The sequence below is a fragment of the Chenopodium quinoa genome, unplaced genomic scaffold, assembly GCF_001683475.1.
Source record: "Chenopodium quinoa cultivar QQ74 unplaced genomic scaffold, ASM168347v1, whole genome shotgun sequence".
Lineage (NCBI taxonomy): Eukaryota > Viridiplantae > Streptophyta > Magnoliopsida > Caryophyllales > Amaranthaceae > Chenopodium > Chenopodium quinoa.
In genome coordinates, this window is record NW_018745018.1 from 15,482 (window position 1) to 38,192 (window position 22,711).

Sequence of the window (22,711 nt, forward strand, 5' to 3'; positions counted from 1 at the left end):
AAAAATGGCTGGTACACATTACTTGCAACAAACTTATTTCTTTTCTTTTATGGTAAGTTTTTTTGTGTGATATTACAACATTACCCTTACTTTTTTTCCTAAACACCCTAATTAAAATACTGATTTTATCTTATTAATTTAAACCCTAACATTGATTTAATCACCTCCCATCTAAATTTTCATCATCACCACCACCACCACCATCACCTTCATTTGCAACAATCACCACCACCACCGATCGTTCCTAACGCCGAAAATCGCCGCCGTCGTCTTCTTCCTTATCGACACCTTTGTTTTCTCTCTCTTCCTTTTCTAGATCTGACTTTTTCTGAGTTCGTTGTGCATTTGGTGGGTCGAATTTCTGGATTTGGTGCTTGGTGGGTCGAATTTCAGGGTTTGGTGGGTTGAATTTCTGGTTTCGAATTTCAAGTTTTGGTGGTGCTGGGTTTGAATTTCGTGAGTGGTTTCGTGGGTTTGAATTTCTGGGTTTGAATTCGTGGGTGGTCTCGTGATGGTGGGTTTCGGGGTTGTGGGTCTGGGTTCGTGGGTTATGGGTTTCGGGGTGGGTGGTGGTGGGTTGTAGTGGGTTCGGCGGTTGTGGGTCTGGGTTCGTGGTGGTGGGTTTCGGGGTTGTGGCTCTAGGTTCGTGGGTTGTTGGTTTCGGGGTGGGTGGTGGTGGGTTGTAGTGGGTTCGGCGGCTTCGCAAAGGGTTCGCAGGTGGTGGTGGTGCTGGGTTTTGTTGGTGGCGCGCTGACTGGTGGTGTTTTCGTGGTTGTGGTTTTGCTAGGTGGTGGTGGTTTCGTGGTTGTGGTGCTTGTTGTTTAGGGTTTTTTTTTAAATTTTTTTTTATTGGATTAATACTAAGCACATCCCTTATTTTCCAATAACCACACTTAAGATATTTCGCCTAGGAGTCCGCAATTCCTCCCTTTGTTGCGAGTAACTCGTAACGGAGGGATTATTGTTATTGTTATTGTTATTGTTATTGTTATTGTTATTGTTATTGTTATTGTTATTGTTTTTTATTGTTATTGTTATTGTTATTGTTATTTTTTATTGTTATTGTTTTATTGTTATTGTTATTGTTATTGTTATTGTTATTGTTATTGTTATTGTTATTGTTATTGTTATTGTTATTGTTATTGTTATTGTTATTGTTATTGTTATTGTTTATTGTTATTGTTATTGTTATTGTTATTGTTATTGTTATTGTTATTGTTATTGTTATTGTTATTATTATTATTATTATTATTATTATTATCTCAAAAACAAAAGTCATACAACCTACAATAAATTAGTGGGAAGCCGAGATACAATCTGAGCCCCCACTCCTCTAGCTATAGCAAAGCCTACCCTAGTGAATATGTGAGCTGCAACACGAGCCCCAATGTCTTGCGTCATTGAGAAACTTTGAATCCGCTTCAGCAACGCAACAACCTCCTTCTCTAATTCCCCAAGCGAAGAAAAGGAGAAGGAAATGAAACCATATCCAATCGCCAGACAACGAGCTTCATACTTAACCCGCTTCCGATGAGCCGCATCAGCCACAACCCGTCCCAGAACAAAGTCAGATAGCCCTGTCTGTGTCAAAGGAGAAGACCCTGTGAAGTCGACACATACATCTCGACCACGATCCCATGAATAAAGTAATACATCAGCAGGTCTGAGGGCCCCGTCATTCCCTCCAGACAATCATATGTCAACTTCCTTTCTTGCTGAAATCCCAGATCTGTAGCAAATATCAACAAATGTATCCCGAACAACATTGTGCCGATGTTTAATACCAACAATGCCCGCACACGACACCGCATGGTCACCGAATACATCCCCAGTAAAAACCAGAGAGCAAGCAGAGCACGGTGTCGAGACAGAGAACAATGGAACACCCATCCGATAACACAGCACACATCGGTATGTCTTAGTGTTCATCGTCTGACCCAATCCAGAAATAGGGACTGCCCGAAGCCAAGCAGAGGTGTGATCACCCTGCTGTGACTTCCATAATGCCGACTGCAGAGGAGACAAAGAAAAGGTGGATTCTGCCGAAGCGGTAACCTTTGTGAAATATATATCTGCCAATTTCTTCATGAGTTTAGGGGCAGCGACCTCATAAGGATTACCTAAAATGTCATACTCAACCGTTCCAGTAAACAAACTCAACGCATCCTCAAAAGCTTGACCAAGACCCACAATACCAGTACGACGCAGAAGCTGCGTCTGCAACCCAGCAGACTACAACCGAGAAGCAAGAAAAGCATAGTGACGAACATCACCTGCGGAGTAAACACCAAGCCCTCCAAACGCAAATGGTAAGGTGGCAAGCCGCCACTGCCAATCACCAAACCCGGGCCCCGAAGCAGTAACAATACGCTCTAAGGAAGATCGAAGAGCCTCGTCGAAAATGCGTTGAGCCGCCTCAAATGCACCTGGAGGACAAGTACGCAAGGAAAAGTAGAGTTTAGAAACTCCAATACATGCCCTAAGTAACAACAGCTCACACTGAGGATCATCCAGCATAGCAACCTTGTTCATAAACGCAATGGTCTTGGTCACCATTATACCATCATCATTCATGTTATAAAAATTTATATCATCCTTCTCTCTTTATTATTTTCTCACTCCTCCACATTATTTATACCACAAATCCACAATATACTGTACTTCTCCTAAAATCACCCCACCCATGGTATAAAAAAGTTTACCACCACACTTTCTTTCTCCTATATGTATTAATTATACAATTAATTTAATTATAATGATATTTTATTTTATTATTGGAAATAACTAATTAATGTTTGTAATGTTAATTAAATAAAATAAGTAATTTAGGTAGTAAAAAGCGAATTCTATAAAATATATAAAACTATATCAACATGGGTGTCGATGTGTAGGTGTTGAAAAATTATGAACAATGGTAATTTTTTCATAATTATTGACTTTATAATTTTTTTCATAATTATTTACTTTATAATTTTTTTTGTAAATGCAATTGAAAAAAAAAAAATTATAAAAGATACATGATAACTAAGACACATGGCGTGACCTGGTTGGTTTATGTTACACGGGGACCATAGCAAATGTTTACCATGGAATGGTATAAACCATTCCATGGTATACTTTTACACCACCATTGTAGTAAAAATTATCATATTTTGGATGAATATTTACACCGTGGTATAAAATCATACCACGAGTGTTGATGCTCTTAGGGTAATGTTATATGCAACCCTTAGGCTGTATATAAGCATTTAATATCCTTTCCTTTTTATAGTATTAAGTTGGAAATTTATCGACAATTTACGAGTAAATTGGTGTAATAAATGTTTATTTATTGTCTATTCTTTCAACTTTTAGTTTCTTTCCACTATTATTATTATTATTAAATTTTTTTATCTTGCTTTAAGAACACTTTTTGGATTTTTTGTTCACAAAATCGTTAGCATTTTCCAATCCTTTTTATAAGTTTGACCTTAGTCTATCATAAGATGTTTTTAGTTTTTTACCCTAAAGGTCAATACAACAATTGCTAATAGCATTCCCCCCCCCCCCCTTTTTTTTAATAGGAAAAACTGATATTAATATTCTCAACTTTGCTTTATTTTTTTTTAATAATCTCAATTTTGGATTATTTTGGAATAATTCTAACTTTGAGCTGTTTACTTTCTTCAATTCTAAATCGATCAATGAAAATCAATGATTTGTTATAACAAGTTATATGCCCCGTGTCAAGCTGTAATCAATAAAAAAAAAATCAAAAAAAAAGAAGAGAAAACCCCTTATCCTTCCTATCGGACCACCCTAACCACCACCACCACCTATCAACGGCTGGCAGCGCCTACCTCTCCCTACCCTGCCCCAAAGTTGCGCTGGTTTCCCCCAATCCCCGGCACCAGTGTTGCGACCCACCCCCACCACTAATCCCCTCCTTTTTTTTTTCCAGTTCTCTACTTCCATAATAAAAAAAAATCCCTTTAAATCCCTCCCGTCATTCAAAAGAATCAAAACTCCCTTGAAACCCCTCCTCCCCCCCCCCATAAAAAAAAATCCCCAACAACCCCTTCCTCACTATCGAACCCTAGCAGCTAGGGTTTCGGGGTAAGGGGAGTGGTGGTTGAAGGTTTTCAAAGTGGTGGAGGGGTTTTTTTGGTGGTTGCGTGAGGGTTTCGAGGAGGGGGATGGTGGTTTAGAGGGAAGGTGTAGGAGGGGCGACACCAGTGGTAGGGGAGGGTCGGCGGTCCGGCGAGGGAGAATGCTGCCAGGCTGGTTGGGTGGGTGGCCGAATTTTATTAGGTGGTTGGGGTTTTGGCTGGGTTACCTCTCTACAAGAATACAAGTTTATTAAACGACGCATTACAAATAAATAAAATACATGATTGAAAAATAAGCATTTTTTAAAAACTCAGTGAATAGTTTAATGTAAAGTCTTCTATTACAAATTGTATACGGATACAATTTTAACACTTAATTTACACTCTATTCAAAACTTTATTATTAAATTCACATCAAATATGTATATAAATTATATCAATATGTAGTACGGTGTATTGTCTATTGTTTCTTGTTCTCCAAAAAATTACAACTTCACATGATTAAATTTGAGTGATGTCTTTGGTTTAGGTATAAAAATAAGAAAGATGGTTACATACAATTGGGTGAATGGTTTACCCATGAGTATTTTATTTTTATTTTAATGGTTATTTTTCAATTAATCATAAAAAATATTTAGTTGGGTGCACGGTGCACCTGGATGTGTATATTTGTTTTAATCGTAACAAAATTGGCCTACAATGAAAAAACTTTATTTTAAGTTTTATAAAAATCTAAAACATTGCAATTAGGTTGTTCAGGTGTTATAAGCTCTTATTGTTGATATCATAAAGGAAAATTTTTCGGGCCAACAAATTAATCTGGCCAAGTCACACTTTAAAGTCAGCCCTAATACTTCGTAGTCCTTGCAAACTGCGTTCAGATGTATTTTGGGCATGGACAAAGTCGACCGATTCGCATCATCCCTATTGACTTGATCGGTCACAAATCTGCCTCCTTTCAGTTCATCATCAATAACATTGCTAAAAAGTTGGCGAGTTAAAATTCGATCAGTCTGTCTCAGTCACATAAATTGATCTTGATCAACTCTGTGCTCATTGCAATTGCCTCTCATGTCCTCAGCTGCTTTGAGGTGCCGAGTGGCATTGCGAATAAGGTGGACTCTATTCTTGCGGCTTTCCTTTGGTCAAATAGGGAGACTAGGGGGATTCACAGGGTGAGTTAAGATAAGGTGTGCATGCCTAAGGGTATGGGTGGGCTAGGAATTCGAAGTCTAGGGTCGTTTAACTCAGCTTTACTTATGAAACAGGTTTGGCGTTTATTTCATAACCCTCAGCTCTTGCTTGCCAAGGTGTGTGCAGCCTGGTTCCAAATCCCATTGAATCTAGGTGTGGACGTTTGGTATCGGGGTAGGAATTACTCTTGGGGATTGAGGGGCCTTATCAGGGCGGGGAAACTCTCATTAAAGGTTGTGAGTGGAAGGTAGGAAATGGAACATCTCGGGTCGTTTAACTCAGCTTTACTTATGAAACAGGTTTGACGTTTATTTCATAACCCTCAGCTCTTGCTTGCCAAGGTGTGTGCAGCCTGGTTCCAAAGCCCATTGAATCTAGGTGTGGACGTTTGGTATCGGGGTAGGAATTACTCTTGGGGATTGAGGGGCCTTATCAGGGCGGGGAAAACTCTCATTAAAGGTTGTGGGTGGAAGGTAGGAAATGGAACATCTATAGTATCAGGGAAGGATAGATGGATGGATGGCAGAGTGCGAGAATATAAATCTACGGTTACTTTGCGTCAGGCTAAGGACTGGAAGATAAGTCACTTCATCTGCCCATCTGGTTCTGAGTGGAACCTTGCCCGTCTGAACTCAACGTACGTCCACACGGATGCCACACTTATTGCAAGTATGAAGTTTCCTGGTGGTGACTCAGAGGATTATTTGTACCGGAGATACCATAAGTCGGGCGATTTTACCGTTAAGACGGGGTACACTTTCTTCAAACAAAACGGGGCCACAGTTTCATTAGACGTCATCTCAAGCTTGTGTAGGATTTTCTAGTCCCTCAACGTCATGCCCAAGTGGAAACACTTTATGTGGAAGATTCTCCATAATGGAATCGCAAAAAAAGCTAATTTAGGAAGACGGGGGCTGGCTTTTACTATCCACTGTGACCTTTGTGGGACACAGGTGGAAGATTTACAACACTTGTTCAGATTTTGCAGTTCTGCACGAGATGCATGGAGGGGGTGGGATTTTACGTATCCACTCAGAAGCTAATGCAGATCAATCCTTCATCAATTGGATTATGTACTTTATTCGGCTATTTTTAAGCCAGGATGGGTTTTATGGTCATAGAACGACCTTTTTCATCGCAACTCTTTGGGAGTTGTGGATATCACGTAACCATAGGGTCTTTAACCCGGCAGATCCTAACCATCTGTCGACACCGGCAATTATATCAGAGGGCATCCGATAGCAGGATATTTTTGCTACTAAGAAGGCAGGGGATCTTCGTGCTTTGCACCCTCCTGAATTGGTAAGTGATTACCCTCCGGGGTTTTTACGTGCTTTTTTGCAGGACACAGAATCCGAGGACTGATACCGCAAACGGTTATTTTGGTTGATGGATCGTGGAATAAACGTACACACAGATTGGGAATGGGTTGGTGTCCACAACTCGAGGAGTGTGAGGAACAAGCTAAGACTGGCTTGGTGGGGCTTCTTCTGGGCTAGCTCAGTCTGCTCTGCATGCGGAGTTGAATGCATGTCTCGGAGGTTTGCAATGGGCACTTATAAGGTCTCTTCGTGCAGTTACAATTTATACAGACTATGTTGCAGTTGTTCGTTGCCTTCAGAGAAACCAAGATTCGGATTTCACTGTTCATTGGACACTTGCTCGTATTCGCCACTTAAGCAGTAGTTTTGAGTGGTGTGCCATTCTCAAGGTGGATCGGGTGGTAGTGGACAAGGCTCACATTCTTGGTACAACTGCAAACTCTAGTTTATCGATCCTCTTTTAATCTTGTACCTTGTTTTGTTTAAGCTCTTATAAAAAAAAAAAAAAACAAAAAACAAAAACAAAAAGCGAACTTTATATCATATGATTCACAAATGTCAATTTGTAATTCCATATAGATGCTCCAGAAAAGTTACTAACACGTAACAAACAATACGGAGTATGCGAATTTATTGTTGTGATGAATGAGTATGTAAATGATTTACTTACCTGCCCTACCATTTGGTTTTTTTAACATCATGAGTCGTGAACTCATGACCATTTTAAAAGGAAAACACTTTGGAATTTGAAACCCTCACGTTTGCTCAAATATCATGAAACAAGGCACTATTGCAAGATGCAATTACCCGCATAACTCAAGGTCGATTTTAAGTTCAATTTTTGAATTGCCGTAATAATTTGATAAGTTAAGTCATTTTTAGCGCACACACTCCCTTTCTAAAAAAGAAAAAAAAACAAAACAAAACAAAACACGCACACATACTCTTTTTGTCCCATAATAAGAGAGTATGGTGTTTTTCTATTTATACAGATTTTAAAATGTATTCTCTTCGGATTTTAATATGTGTTTCACTTTGACTTTTTTTAATCTTCACATAATAGTTTTAACTTGATTAATTTACTTATATATATATACATAAAAAGTTTATTGTAGTATCATGTATTGTTGGATTCATTATAATGCATGTATACTTTTATAGTATCAATTTCCTATAATTTTATGTACTAACATATAATTAGATAAATTAATGGTTAAAGTTGTGTCTCACCATGCATATTTGGCTAAAGTGTAACATTTATTAAAACATGGATTAAACACTACTCGTACCACTAATGAAATTATCTTCACCATTAAACACCACTCCTACCACTATATTGTCAAATACTTAATTTTATTTATTGTTAAATGCTGTTTTAATTTAGTCAAACCACTAAAAGTTAAAGTCAAACACGCCCTTTACTTAAGTTTTACAAAGAAAATTTTCCTATCCCTACTTAATAAAAAGGGGGAGATTGTTCTTATGAATAGTCCACGGACTATTATACCCCTCAAAATATTTTTTTACCTCCTTATTGCCAAGTGTAATTTTGTAATTTTCCTGAAGACCCATCAATTGATTAGAAATTAAATGAAGAATAATAGAATAATAAAGTTTGAAATTTTTTATATTTAATTTAAAGGGGGTATGATTTTATTACATGACAACATTAGTCACTAGCTAGACAACGAAAGGTTGTTACTTTATGTGCGAGTTTGTTTTTCTACATTTTGTGAAGGTCGAAATTAACGACTTACACATAATTGTGTTTAAAGGTCATTGAAACTAATGAAATTAATTTATGATTGTGCCAAAATAGATGTACTAGAAAGTTTAAACCAAATTGACTATGGTGAAAAGAGGAGGAAAGCAAGAAGAGATTCAAGGTAATTATGGGTTGCATGGGGATAATTTACTGCAAAACCAAATTATTAGACGAATTTTGTCCGAGTTCATAATCTGAATATATGTTCATTTTTTAGCATTGTGAAATCATGTGTATTTGAATACTATTATGTATTAATGCCACTCTATCATGTACTGTTATATGATGTACCTTTTTGTTTCCAATTAGGTCAATGAGCGCAAAAGATATATTAATTTCATAAATTCCTATATAAAGTGTTAGCACGTTGTGTTTTTTCATTGCTTAAATAAATAAGGGTGCAGCATGTTGTATCACATTTCCGAGAATATTCTACAACTTAAAAGACAAGAGCCTTCGGTAGCGGACGATTAACTCTGATCCATGTGAAGTGCAAACGTAAGCCAAGAAAAATTAAGGCTAAGCAATAGAGAGATATTCCTCTATAAGTCCATTAACTCCTTGTCAAGTGCAAACACAAGCCAAAAAAATTAAGCCAAAAGAGCTGGCCACTTTGCGCGCAACGCGCGCTTTGGCTGCCCTAGTAAACCTAAATAGTGTTAATATTATGGTCTTATGTAATTGTTTTTTTTTTTTTTTTTTTTAAAAAAATTTTTTTTTTTTTTTGAATAATTAAAGGCATAATTCCTACGCGCTATAAATAATTGTAAACATTTGTTAAGTCTTAATTGAACACGGGGGTGAGATGGAGGGGGCCAATGCACATAATTAATAAGATGATAGAAGATGATATGGTCCATCCATACATCCTTTTGGTGAAGATGAAGCTTCTTCTTAACCTCCCACCAATCATAACACCACTCAGGCACTCACCAGTGACCACAACATCAACCAAAAAAAAAAAGAGTTAGCTATAAAGCAAACACAAACTTTTAAGAAAATCGGATGTGTACATCCATTATAAAGATAACCTAAAGTGATTAAAAGTTACCCTTGAAATGAATAAAAGTTACCTCAATATGAGTTAAAGTAACCCAATTCAAATAAAAATTATCTACACTTTATTAGTAAAGAATCAAATTTTAAATGACTAAAAATCAATTATTAGTGATTGAATGTAATTAAATTACCTTTATAAAACTTTTCTTGTTGTTGATTTATATAAAAATTGTATTATATTTAAAAAAAGACAAAAAGTTACCATAAAATTAGCTAAAAGTTACCCTTATACTGCTCGATGTACACTAATATTAGTGTAAGCCGGATGTATACAAAAGTTTTTGTTAAACAAATATAAACAAAAGCAGAGCCACTGTAGAATATGACCGAAAAAAACTTCAACAATAAAGAAAATGAGACACATTTAGATGCCATTAACTTGGATTATTATTCAATAATCCGAACTTTGTAGGGCATTTGTTTTTATTGGTCTCAACTTATCATCCAACTTGTTATAACAGGTTATTGGACACATGTTACTACTGCACCGTGATTGGTAAAAAAAAAAAAGGATAAAAAACACTACAACAAAATCGAGCAAAAATGCAGCCACTAAAAACCGTTACAATATAGCAAAAAAATCTTTGCAATAGACCTATATTACAACGGTCGGTGGACATGTAAGTTTCTCAGAATAATAAAATATGAGAGTTAAACCCTTTAAAACAATATTAAGCAACTATCCTCGTATTGTCATATGATTTAAGATAGAACTTCTTGGATTTGTACATAAAGTGTTCATAGTATCCAACTCTATGGGTTTGTTCTCTTCAGCTTAATTTCACTTCAGTTTAGTTCAGTTCCTAATTTCTATCGCTCATAAACTATTTATTTCAACTCAATTCAGTTCAGTTCCGTTTCAATTAGGTCAGTTTAGTTCTATTCAGTAAATTAGAACATGCCCTATGTGCAGGAAAAATGAGTGTAAGAATTTTTAGTGAGGGGAGGGGTTGTGACTCACGATAGAAGGAGTGTAATTGAAGAGTTTTTGTTAAAACTCATTGATTTAGAAAACGCCAAAAAGAGTGTAAATTAATTGATTTCTCCGGTCACCAACCTCCAATATATCAACCATATAGACCTAGAGTTAAAAAAGAACATTAAAGTAGTTATTAAGATTGTAGCTCCATTAATAGCAATTAATAAGAGTTAAAAATGTCAAGAGAGTTTGGAGAGATGTCAACATCAGCTTGCCTAAAAGCGTTGAGATCCTGTGTGGGACCCCTTCGTGATCTTCTTTTGCTGCTTACGCTAAACCAAACCCACCCCACCCTTTTTTTTTTGGAGGTGTTAAACACCGCCAACAATTTTTATCAACACCGCCAACATTTTAGATGAATGGACACCAATACCCTTATTACACCACCCAATTTTCTTCCTCTTTATTTTTTTTTTTTATCTCATCACCCACAAGGCCACAACCACCACTTCTCTCACCGTGCTTTCTCTCTCGTCACCATTTCCCAACCACCATACCACCACAACAGTGGATGTACGTCGGAGGTGAACGACAGCGAAGGTTGTACACATTGGAGGTGGAAGGGCAGCAATGACTACTGTCGATTGGTCGAAGATGACGAGCTAGTATTGCGGTGGTCATCAAAACCAGTTCATCTTTTTTTTTTTTATATAACCTCCGGGGCTCACTATCGGCGCTCAAAACCGGTTGAATCTGCCGATAACCGGCCCTGAAAACCGGTGGTTACCCAGGCCAATCGGTTTTTGGCGCCAATTGTTGGCCACGCTCGACCGGTTTTGGGCGCCGGTCGACAATAAATCACAAAAATGCTGCTTGATTTTTTTTTTAAATTATAATTAAAATTATTCATTTGAGTTAAAGTAGCAGTGTAGTACAGGATCTTCGATTAGTTGTTATTATGATTTTATTATTAGTGTTTGTTTGTTGATAAAAAAAAGTACTCCATTTGTAATTGCGTGGCTAGTGGCATGGGTGGTGATGGCTTATGTGGTGGTTGAAGGTTGGGTTTGTCCCTTAGGAGAGAGAAAGTTATGTGAGGATGAGTAAGGGGAATTTTGTCCTTTAATCACTTTTGTTGGCGGTGTTGATAAAAAACGCTGGCTGTATTTAGCGATTCACTTTTTTTTTCCCTTTTTTTTCTTCTTTTATACACCATAAATAAAAGAATTAATCACCTGTTGGTTTGAAGGTCTACATTTGGAATACCAAATTTTATATTGTAATTCTAATGGGTTTAATATTGGATATATTTTTATTTGAAAATATGTCTTTAAATTAGATGGTGCAAAGCACAAAGAGTATTTCATATAATTAATGGTTTCCATATTAATCGTAGTCCGTAGATATCAAGATATGTACTGTCATTGAATTAGGTCTCCAAGGTTAGATATTGGTCTAATCCAAAAAGGTTAATTTTGACATAAACTATATATTAGAGGCAAGATAGTAGCACAACACATGCCTTAAACTCCCTCAGTCTCTTTTTGTTTCTCACTTGTAAAGGAAAATCACGGGAATTAAGGTGAAGTATGTGAAGTAATTAAAGTATTCCCAACCAATAAAGTAATAAAAGTGTATGGGAAATAGACATTTTCAAATAAAAAAAAAAAAGTAATAAATGCATGTGCTAAAGATAAATTGAGAGATTCAAGAGTGTAAAACATTAAGTCAAAAGTTGACACATTTTTATGCAAATGTTAGGGTAAAATAGGAAGAGGTCTTAATAAGGACAAAAAAATAAGGGCATAAAAGTTTTTTTTTATTTTTTATTTTTTTTATGTATCTTAATAATTACTCCCTCCGTCCCCTTTTGATAGTCCCTTATGGGCATTTTTCACGGGAATTAATAAACACAAATAAGAATAGTTAAAGTACATTGAAAAAGTAAAGGAAAATTATTGTGTAGAACGGACTCACATGAGTCCAATCATACAAAAAAAAAATTAACTGTTAAAAATTAGATAATAATGGTCAGATATTAGATAATAAGTATCAGAAATTAGATAATAACTGGCAGAAATTAGATAATATTGGTCAGGTTTTAGATAATAAGTATCAGAAATTAGATAATATTGGTCAGATTTTAGATAATAAGTATCAGAAATTAGATAATAAGTGTCAGAAATTAGATAATATTAGTCAGGTATTAAATAGTAAGTATTAGAAATTAGATAATATTGATCAGGTCAGGCATATAAACTATTGTTGGAAATCTTTACAGAGTATTACATTAGACACCATTATCTTTACCCTCGATTTTTTTCACAAAGTCAGATTTTCTCATATTCTTTCTCAATTTCTCCATTTCTGAGCTCTATGTTTTGCGCCATTTTCGAATTTCTGGCAGGAGCTTCTTCGAGTTAATACGTAGAGGATTTGGTGGCAGATGCAGGAAGTTGCGGTCGGCGGCAGATTATGGTCGGCAGCAAATGCATGAAGTTGCGGTCGACGACAGATGCAGGAAGTTACGGTCGCAAATTATCGCTCTTTTTTATTTGTTGTTCATGCTTTGGTTTCGATTAGAGAAGAGGTAAGGATCTGAATGAGGAGGAGAGAGAAAATGTGAAAATAAAATGGTGTTGAATGAAGGATTGTAAAAATGGAGGAGAGAAAAAATGGAAGTGGTGTGTTTGAAGGTTATAAACTGAACTCACATGAGTCGTTCTACACACAACCTTTTAAAAAGTAAATTGTCATTGAGTATGCAAAAAAGTAGAGAGAGAAAGTAATAAAAGTACATGGGAAATCTAAATTTGCGCAAGTATTGTTGCAAATTGGAGGGAATTTTGGTAAAAAAATTAATATTAATGGTTGTTGGAAAAAGCAAATTGGGTGAACATTTTGGGACTAAAATTTGCCCATAAGAGACTATCAAAAGGAGACGGAGGGAGTATGAAAATATGAATTTTGACAAATATTTAGAGGCATTCAAAATGACAAGAGTGACAAATAAAAGGGAACGGAGGAAGTACCTATTAACAAAATTTAGTGGAATAAAACCATAAAAATTATTTTTTGAAACCAATATTGGATATATATCTAATGTCACCTTATGTGCGAGAAGAGAAAAAAATAAAAAAAATAAAAAATAAATAAATTAAAAGTGGAGTTCATTTTCAGAAACTAAGATAAGACTAATATAAACCCGGTCCACATTAATATTACGGTGGACTGAGCTTCCATCACGTGACTATCACATATTCTTTTTTGGGAAGCTTCCTTTAATTTCCTCTCTCCTCCTGACATATCATTTTCTCTCTCTTCTTTCTTCTTTTTCTTTGTCCTCCTTTGATGTTCTTCTCTGTACACTTCAACAATGGTGAAGGCGAGAGAAGGAAGTTCATTAAAATCAACAATGGTGAAGGCTAGACGATCATCAAATTGGAGTAAACGAAGAGGATTACGATCATCAGTTGGGCGGCCTTGTAAAGGTATTTAATTAGGTTTTAGATTAATTAGTTAAATTTTTGTGTAAATCGTCCGATTCTGTTTAATTTAACTTTAGATTTTCAATTTTAGTGTTTAAATTTCATTTTTAAGAGGTATTTTAGTATTTGATTTGATTTTTAGGGTTTAGTTTTTACAATAGCTTAATTCTACTGGTTTTCCTCTCTCATGAGTTCGTTGTTCGTAGTTTTAGTGTATTGATTTTAGTCGAAAAGCTTTAGAAATTGCAGAATGTGTGCTTATGCGTGCAAATATAAGAAAACAATAACGGACCAAATATTAATATAATTATAAGATATCAATTGTGATTATATCAATATAAATATGATTATAAGATATCAATTGTGATTATATCAATATAAAAGTGACTATATGAATATAAATATGATTAAAAATTAGATTATATCAATATAAAAATGATTATAAGATTTCAATTGTGATTATATCAATATAAATATGATTATAAGATATCAATTGTGATTATATCAATATAAAAGTGACTATATCAATATAAATATGATTATAAGATATCAATTGTGATTATATCAATATAAAAGTGACTATATCAATATAAATATGATTATAAGATATCAGTTGTGATTATATCACATCTTTCATTAATAATAATGATCCTCATATTTATTTTGTATGTTTCATTTACGGAACCAAATCACGATATTGGAGAAACTTCGAGCTCTGATGATGAATTGTTTGGGGTTTTATGGGTTTAAGGGTTAGTGGGCTGGGCTGGAGACTTTTTACTGTCTTCTATTTGGTGGTTTGGGCACGTGAGACTTTGAGTCCACAATAAATTTATTGTGGACCGGGTCCACCCAAGATGAATTGTTAAAGGTTTCCGATTTATCTTGAAAGAATCAGGTTTTGCTAGATGATATATCAAAAATATTCTTTGGCGATTTACTAGTTCAATATCGTCAAATCTGATTTAATGTGAAACAAAATCGAGTAGTTAGCATTGTCAAAACGGTTTGACAGTTTGGGTTCGGTTCGATTTGCAATCGGTTCGGTATTAAATTGGGTCAGTTTGAAATCGGTTTAAATGTATCGCGGGTCGGTTTCAGTTCGGTTTAAATAGTTATCGGTTCGATTCGATTTCGGTTTATTCTTGAGCGGTTTTAATTCGGTTCGGGTTGTAAACGGTTCCGGAAGTAAATGGTTCGGTACAGCCGGGTTGCGGTTTGTTAACGGTTCGGTGTAAACGGTTTTATATACCGGTTCAAACAGTTTCGGGTTGGAAACGGTTTCGAGTTAGAAACGATTCGGTTCTTTTTCTGTTCAATTTAATTTTGGTTTGGTTTGTTAACGGGTTCGCCTTTTATACGATTTAACGTTATTCAAATCAGTTCCATTTCACGTTTACTAAATTATGGTTCAGAACGGTTTTTTATTTCAAAGAGTCAGTTTTTAATTGGATCGTTTGGATTCGGGCAGTCAAACGATTTTGGTTTGAAATTTTCATAGTACTTGCTAACTAACCTTTTGTTAGTTAACAAGTTTTATATCAAGCCGAGACTTCATCACTTCATATTTAGGAATTAGGCATTATATTATATACAAATTCTCATCGATTTTAAAAATACATATCATGTTATTTTCAAGTTTAGTCATACTGATGTTACTAGGTTATTACAAAGTAACGTAGATTATAAAAGTTTAGTGTATTTATGAATTATTATTGTTTTACTATCACATTATTAGATGCTTCTTATTCAATCATCTAATTGATGTGTCATAATCATGATTTGATGAGTTATTGTGAGATCGAAATTACAGTTTGATTTATAGACGGTTCGGTTTGTAAGTGGTTCGGTTTATAAACGGTTTGGTGCAAACGGGTTGCAGTTTGTTAACGGTTCGGTGTAAATGGTTTTTACCTCGGTTAAAATGGTTTCGAGTTGGAAACGGTTCGGTTCTTTTTCAGTTCGGTTTGATTTTAGTTCGATTTAGAACTGGTTCAGTTTGTTAACGGGTTTGGTTCTTATACATTTTGACATTATTCGGATCGGTTCGGTTTCGATTTTACTAAAATACGGTTTGGTCAGTTTTCGGTTTTACAAAATCGATTTTTAATCGGTTCGGTTCTCATTTGGGTCGGTTGGTTTCGAGCAGTTAAACGGTTTCGGTTTTAAATTTGACAGCACTACGGGTAGTAGATAATGTTGACTCGTTTGGCCATTTCAGACAAGTAGAAGACCTCTAGTTTTGTTTATCAAAAACTTTTGCATGCCCCCATTTTACAATAATTTTATTGTACATCGAACACTTTGTATAAAGTGACACTTTTTCTTACAAAAGTGACCCTTTTCTTTTTTTTACAAAAGTGACCCCTTTTTTTTTCCTCAAAAGTCACCCTTTTTTTCACAATAGTGACCCTTTTATTTCACAAAAGTAATCCCTTTTTTTTTCCACAAAAGTGACCTTTTTTTCACAAAAGTTACCCTTTTATTTCATAAAATTAATTAAGCTACATATGCAAAACAGAGTATCAATTTGAATTAAAAAAAAAAAAAAGAATATCAATCCACATCTACTTCCATGAGCACCATTCAAGTAAAAGTAAGCCCAAAGGAAGTAATATCAAATGTTCCAATCATTTGCTCAATTTTCCAAAAACTTTTTCAGTAATTCCTTGTCTTCATCACCAATTTTTGGATCATTAATTAAGTAAGCTCACAAATGACAATGTAGTGTGGTTATCAGCGGCAAACTCTTTGTTTCTCATTAAGCTGATATTCTGTTCCTTTGATTCGAAATTTTCTGCTACTACTTTGATCTGTTACTATTGCTTTAGTTGATATGTTGTTTTTATGATGAAATCCGAAAACGATCTAGAGGATTTGGCTTCGTTACATTCGGAAGCAAAGAAGAGCTTGATGCTGCGATCGAAGGAACAAACGGCTAAACACTCAACCACCGTCAGATCACTGTTAACGAGGCTCAAGCTCACGGCTATGGTGGCGACGGTGGTGGCTTCCGTAGTGGGTGAAAAATAGTGAGGAGAGAGAGACTACTGTTTACAATATCGTTATTGTACATCAGATGTTTTTGAACATTTGTGTTTGTTTATATTTTTTGTATTTAAAAAAGGAAAAAGTCAAAAACATAACGAATACCATGAAGGCGTTGGATAAGATACAAAAAACTAGAAATATAAAATTAAAATGTACATTAATTACACCAATAGACCCAGATTTTGTCATGCATTCTCAACTAATACCACTTTAGGTAATATTTTAAACGCTAATCTAACGCCCTGAGAGCGTTTGTTAGCAAGATTCCATATATATATATTTTTTACAAAAAAGTACAAATAACAACACAATTTTTTATTTTTTTTTCATGTTCATGATTTGATCTTGCATGTTTGTAATACTTCTAATTACATTAATACTTTGGTATTGTTAAAGTAAACATTGAGAAGTTAATACTTCTAATTATATTTATGTAAAAAAAATATTAAATAAATTAAATTTGGTATTATAGGGAAAATTTCAAACATCAACTTTGAGTACCACCGTGGTCATGCATTTCAATATGGTGGCATCCAAAAAGAAAGAAGCTAGAGCAAAAGAGTCGCCAACAAGTTTTAGGAACTTGTAAACCGTCCACGAGTGTGGTCCTAAATCATGACTGAATATTCATGGATGATGATACGAATCTAACCTAAAAGAGATTAAACCCGCCCTAGATAGACCTTTGCTTTATTCTTCTCATATTTATGTGCGCTTTCTGAGATAAAAATAGTGGATTGCTATACATCTCCAACACAAATGATCACCGCCAACATTTGTTGTAAATGGACAACCATATCCTTACTACTTCATCACCCTTTATCCTCCCGCGACCCGCCACACCCCCCCTCTATGATGATCCACCACCTTCCCTTGCTGGCGAGAAGGTGGTGGTTTTTTTTTTTTTTTTTTTTTTTTTTTATTTATTTCAGGCAACCGCAGTAACCAGACAGGGAAGATTTTCTCCGTTTTTATTCACCAACAATCATCATCTGTTTCTTTCTCTAATTAAGCTAAATTTTATTCTTTCTCTCTCTTGATTTTTCTAAACCTTTCCCTAAACACACACCATACATCTTTTGCGAGTCACTAATACATCTAGACAAGCTCAAAGTTGCCTTAGACCTCGACGTGAAAGGTTCATAGTTCTAAGGGTTTGGTCCGAAATCTATTTTTAATTAATATTATTTATTTGTTTGATTTAATTTTTATTGAAATTACTAACGTGTGTATTCTTTTAATAGAAAGATATACGAGGCTTCAAAGTAAGTAATTTTTTTACTTAATTATCTTTTGATATAGAAATCATGTTTAGAGTATTATTTTAATTCCCAATATCATGCATGTTAGAATGCTTTTATTGCTTTCTAGTATCATGTTTAGCATAAAACTTTGATTTTTATTTTTAGTGACATGCTAGGATTTGTTATTAATCATGTTAGTATCATGCCTAGATCTTGTTAATATTATGAACAAACCTTTAATCACAACCTAATCTAATGTGGCATCTAATTTAATCACAATAATATCAATTTGTCGCCTACGTGGCGTAACACTTAGCAAAAAATTTAATTGTTATTTTTTTATGAACAAAACTTTAATTGTTTATTAATTATTTTGGAAATAAAATGGTTTGATAATGTAGATATGTATTACAGTAATTAAACTTATAAAGCTATATTTTAGCTCCTTTTGTACAAATCAGCGGTCACAAATCTTCAAATTAGCGACCGTCATAATCAGGCGCTAAAATTGTAAAAAAATAAATAAAATAAAATCGCACCCACAACCTGTACTTCACAACCAACCCCACCACCAATGCCTACCCTAAAATACCACCAGCCACCCAGAATACACCACCCAACCACCTTGAAAATACTATCCCACTCCATGAATCTCACCCAGCCACTCCCGTAACTCCAACAGTCACCCCATAAATCTCACCCAGCAGAAAAATAAAAAATTGGAAATAACGAATCTCATCAACAATTAAACAAAATCGATAACAACTACAAAAACAAATAAAAAAAAATCAAACAATAGCAAATTGAAAATCAAACAAAACCCACAGAAATAAACTAAATAAAAAATTCGAACAAGGAAATTAAATCCAGAAAATCAAACCCATAAAAATCAAGCAAAAAAAAAAATAAAAAATACCAGAATTAGAATTCGAACAAGGAAATTCAAACAAGAAAAGTCAAACCCACAGAAATTAATCAAAAAAAATATTCAAACAAGGAAATTCAAACCAGAAAATAATAAAACCCACAAAACCCATAGAAATCAAACAAACCACATAAATCAAACAAAACCCACATAACTCAACCAAAATAAAAAATCAACAATCGAATAAGGAAATTCGAACAAAAAACCAACCAAAATTCAAACATAAAATCAAACCCAAACCAAACAAAAATTCTAACAAAAAGAAGTATAAACACAAAACATACTTCAAACCCCGAGTTAACTTCGAATGGCACCTCGAATTTGGTTTAATAATGCCAAATTTGACCATGAAAAGTGTAGATCTACACTTTTTATGGTCGAAATTGACCTTAAAAACCATTAACTTGTTTAACACCACCACTTAAGCATCGAAATTGCCGAAATTGATGGAGAAGTTGCAAGAAAAGGAGAAGAGTAAAGATAAGGAGAAGAGGAAAGAGAAAGAAAAGAGGACATATCAGGGAAGAGGAAAGGAACACTACAAAAATAAAAGCTTTTTAGCAACTAAGTTTGGCAACAGATTTTTAAAATGTTGCTAAATAGCAATGAATCTAAATTTTTTCATTGCCTAATTAAAAGCGACATTTTATGCTTTAGTTTTTAATAAACAATGGCTACATATTTTTGATTTGTTGTTTTTTAAAACAAATTGTCTTACTAGTTGTTATTAGACGGCATCATATTTTTCTCTTGTTGCCAAATAGTAACAAACTATGACAACAAATATTTTATTCGTATTGATTTAGAAACAAACAAATACAATGAATTTTTGAATTGTTTCCATTAGAAACAAGTCTTCTAAATTATTGTTGCTAATTGATAACGCATTATTTTGTTTGTTGCCATTGGAAACGAGTTGTGTTACATATTGTTGTTAATTTATACGTAAGCCACTTTTTACTGTAATGTATAAAATTATTTGTTGCTAAAATGACATCAAATAGAGACGGATTTCAATTTCATCTCTAATTTAGAGACGGTTTTTTTTATTTTGTCCCTAATTTGGAGACAAATTTTTCAATTTAGTCTCTAATATTTTGTTCACTTATTATAAATTATATGCATAGAAGTAAACAAATAGTACTTGGTATAGTTGGTAAGAGATTCACCATTTGACTTTGAGGTCGCAAGTTCGACTCCTACCAAATGCGATTCTTGAGACTGGGGATTCAAAGAGCCTTATATGCAAAGTCGAGCCGAGTTGACCTAACCTGAGTGAGATTTCAGATTGGTAAAGGCCGAGATCGGGTTGAACCGAATTGCTAATAGGGATTGGGTTTTTGTCACGTAGTGTTGATAGCAACCAATATTAATGATTTGTAGCTATTTTTATGAACCAACTTTAATAATTTGTTGCTATTTTTAGGAACCAACATTAATAATTTGTTGCTATTTTAGGAACTAACATTAATAATTTGTTGCTAATTTTAGCAACAACCAATGGTAATCTGTTGCCAAAGTTGGCAACGAATGCACCAAAAACAGCAACAATCATGGAAACTATATTTAAATTGATGCAATATTGCAACAAAATTTCTTTGCAACTGGTTTCCAAAATCCCATGGCAACAAACCTTTTAGCAACAACAAATTTTTGTTTCCAACCCGTTGCTAAATAGAGTTGGCAACGGATTTTTGGTGAATAGCAACAAATTTTAGTTGATGCTATATTGATTTTTTTTTGTAGTGGAAGAGAAGAGGACAGATCGAGGAAGAGGAAAGAGAAAGAGAGAGAAGGAGAACGTGAGAAGAGAGAGAAAGGAAAAAGGAGGGGGAGCGGCGTTTGAAGAAATTAGGGTTAGGGTGCACCCCTTCATACCTGTAATTTTTCCACAAAAAAAATAAAAAACCCTTGCGACAGCTTTAGCCGTCGCAAAGATACGACTATTTTAATAAACGGTCGCAAATTGCAAACGATTTAATTTAATTTTGAATTATATTCTAAATGTATTTCATCTATACAAAATGTTTAAATACCTTTACGACCGTTTAATATCCTAAAAACGGTCGCAAATCTGCGACCGCGTTAAACTGGTCGCCATTTTCAATTTTTGCGACCGTTTTAATGATGGTTGATAATTTGACCGAATTCTAGTAGTGGTCACCTTAGTACAAAAAAAATAAATAAATGAAGCAATACAATTTGTGAGTAAATATTAATTTGGCTTGAAATCCACAAATGCATAGTCGTTTGGGTAAAAATACTCATGTAGCCCTTTAGATAATTACGGAGATTATGAAAATCCAGATTCTCCATCTGGATTGCCAAAAGAACAAACGAAAGAAATTCAATACAATACAATAACCATTATCTAAATGATGGGATTTATTTAGGCCTTGTACACTTCACCTTAAGAAAAAAAAAATTAGTAAAAATAATTTTATTTCAATAAAATTAATTTCAGTTAAGTAAAAATAATTTCAGTTCAGTAAAAAATCAGTAAATTTTAAGAAGATATTTAATGAGAGTGAGGGATAACTGAACTGAAGTTATTTTTACTTAATATTATTTTTATAAGGTGAAGTGAACAGGGCTTTAATCATGAGTTTAGGACCCAACTAATTCTAACTTGTTATACAATTAACCTAGCGTGTTTATGACCCGAGTCACCTGACCAATTACACTCGGCTCGTTCAAATTTGTTTCTTGATCAACCCAATTGTTTAAGACTTGACATGATTACACTCGACTCGTTCTAATTTGTTACTCGATCAACCCAATTGTTTAAGACTTGACATGATTTGATGACCCAACCTGTTCCTACCCATTATTTGTTAACTTGACTTGATAAACCCAACCTGAAACCAAACCGTTTATCCAAATTGACAGCCTTCTTGGGTGATTATGGAGTGATATTGGAGGAAAAAAGAAGGCTACGTCAGCTACAAAAAGCTACGGACAAGCATGAAACCATGCGCATAATAACCGGTCCTTTCCGGTCGCAGTCTCTCTTCTTTATTTTACCTTTCTTTCTCTATTTTTTAATTTTTGTCTCTAAAACAAAATACACAGATAGATCGACACACTCTCTCTACTCCCTCTTATCTCTCAGTCGATCAGCCTCAAACCTTGGATTACTATTCAATCTTAGCTTCATGACTTCATCAATGTACATACCGTGTTTCTAAATGAACCAGCAGAGAGAAACCATAACCCGGAAGGTATATTGTACTTCCTCCATTCTTTTTTACTTGACCTGTTTCTTTTATCACGCTTGCCAATGCAAAACTTTAACGGTCAATAACTTTAATTCTCCACAATTAAAAAATATAAAAGTTATATATTATGATAGTACTTAATGAGATGAATTCAAAATAATCCAACATAAATATGTTTTTCCTTACATATTATTCACAAAACACGGTCAAAGGAGGGGTGGTGAATAGTGTAAAAGTCAAAGCGGGTCAAGTAAAAAAAACAGAGGAAGTACATATTATTATAACTCCATGACATGATAGGAATCATATTCTATTCATAGTTTCATTCTTTTATCTGAACGTACTGCCTACTTGCCTAGGCACCTAGCTACTCCTCATTCTCTCAAATTAATCAAATACTACGTGACATGCACTAAGGGCCTGTTCTCACTGAACTCA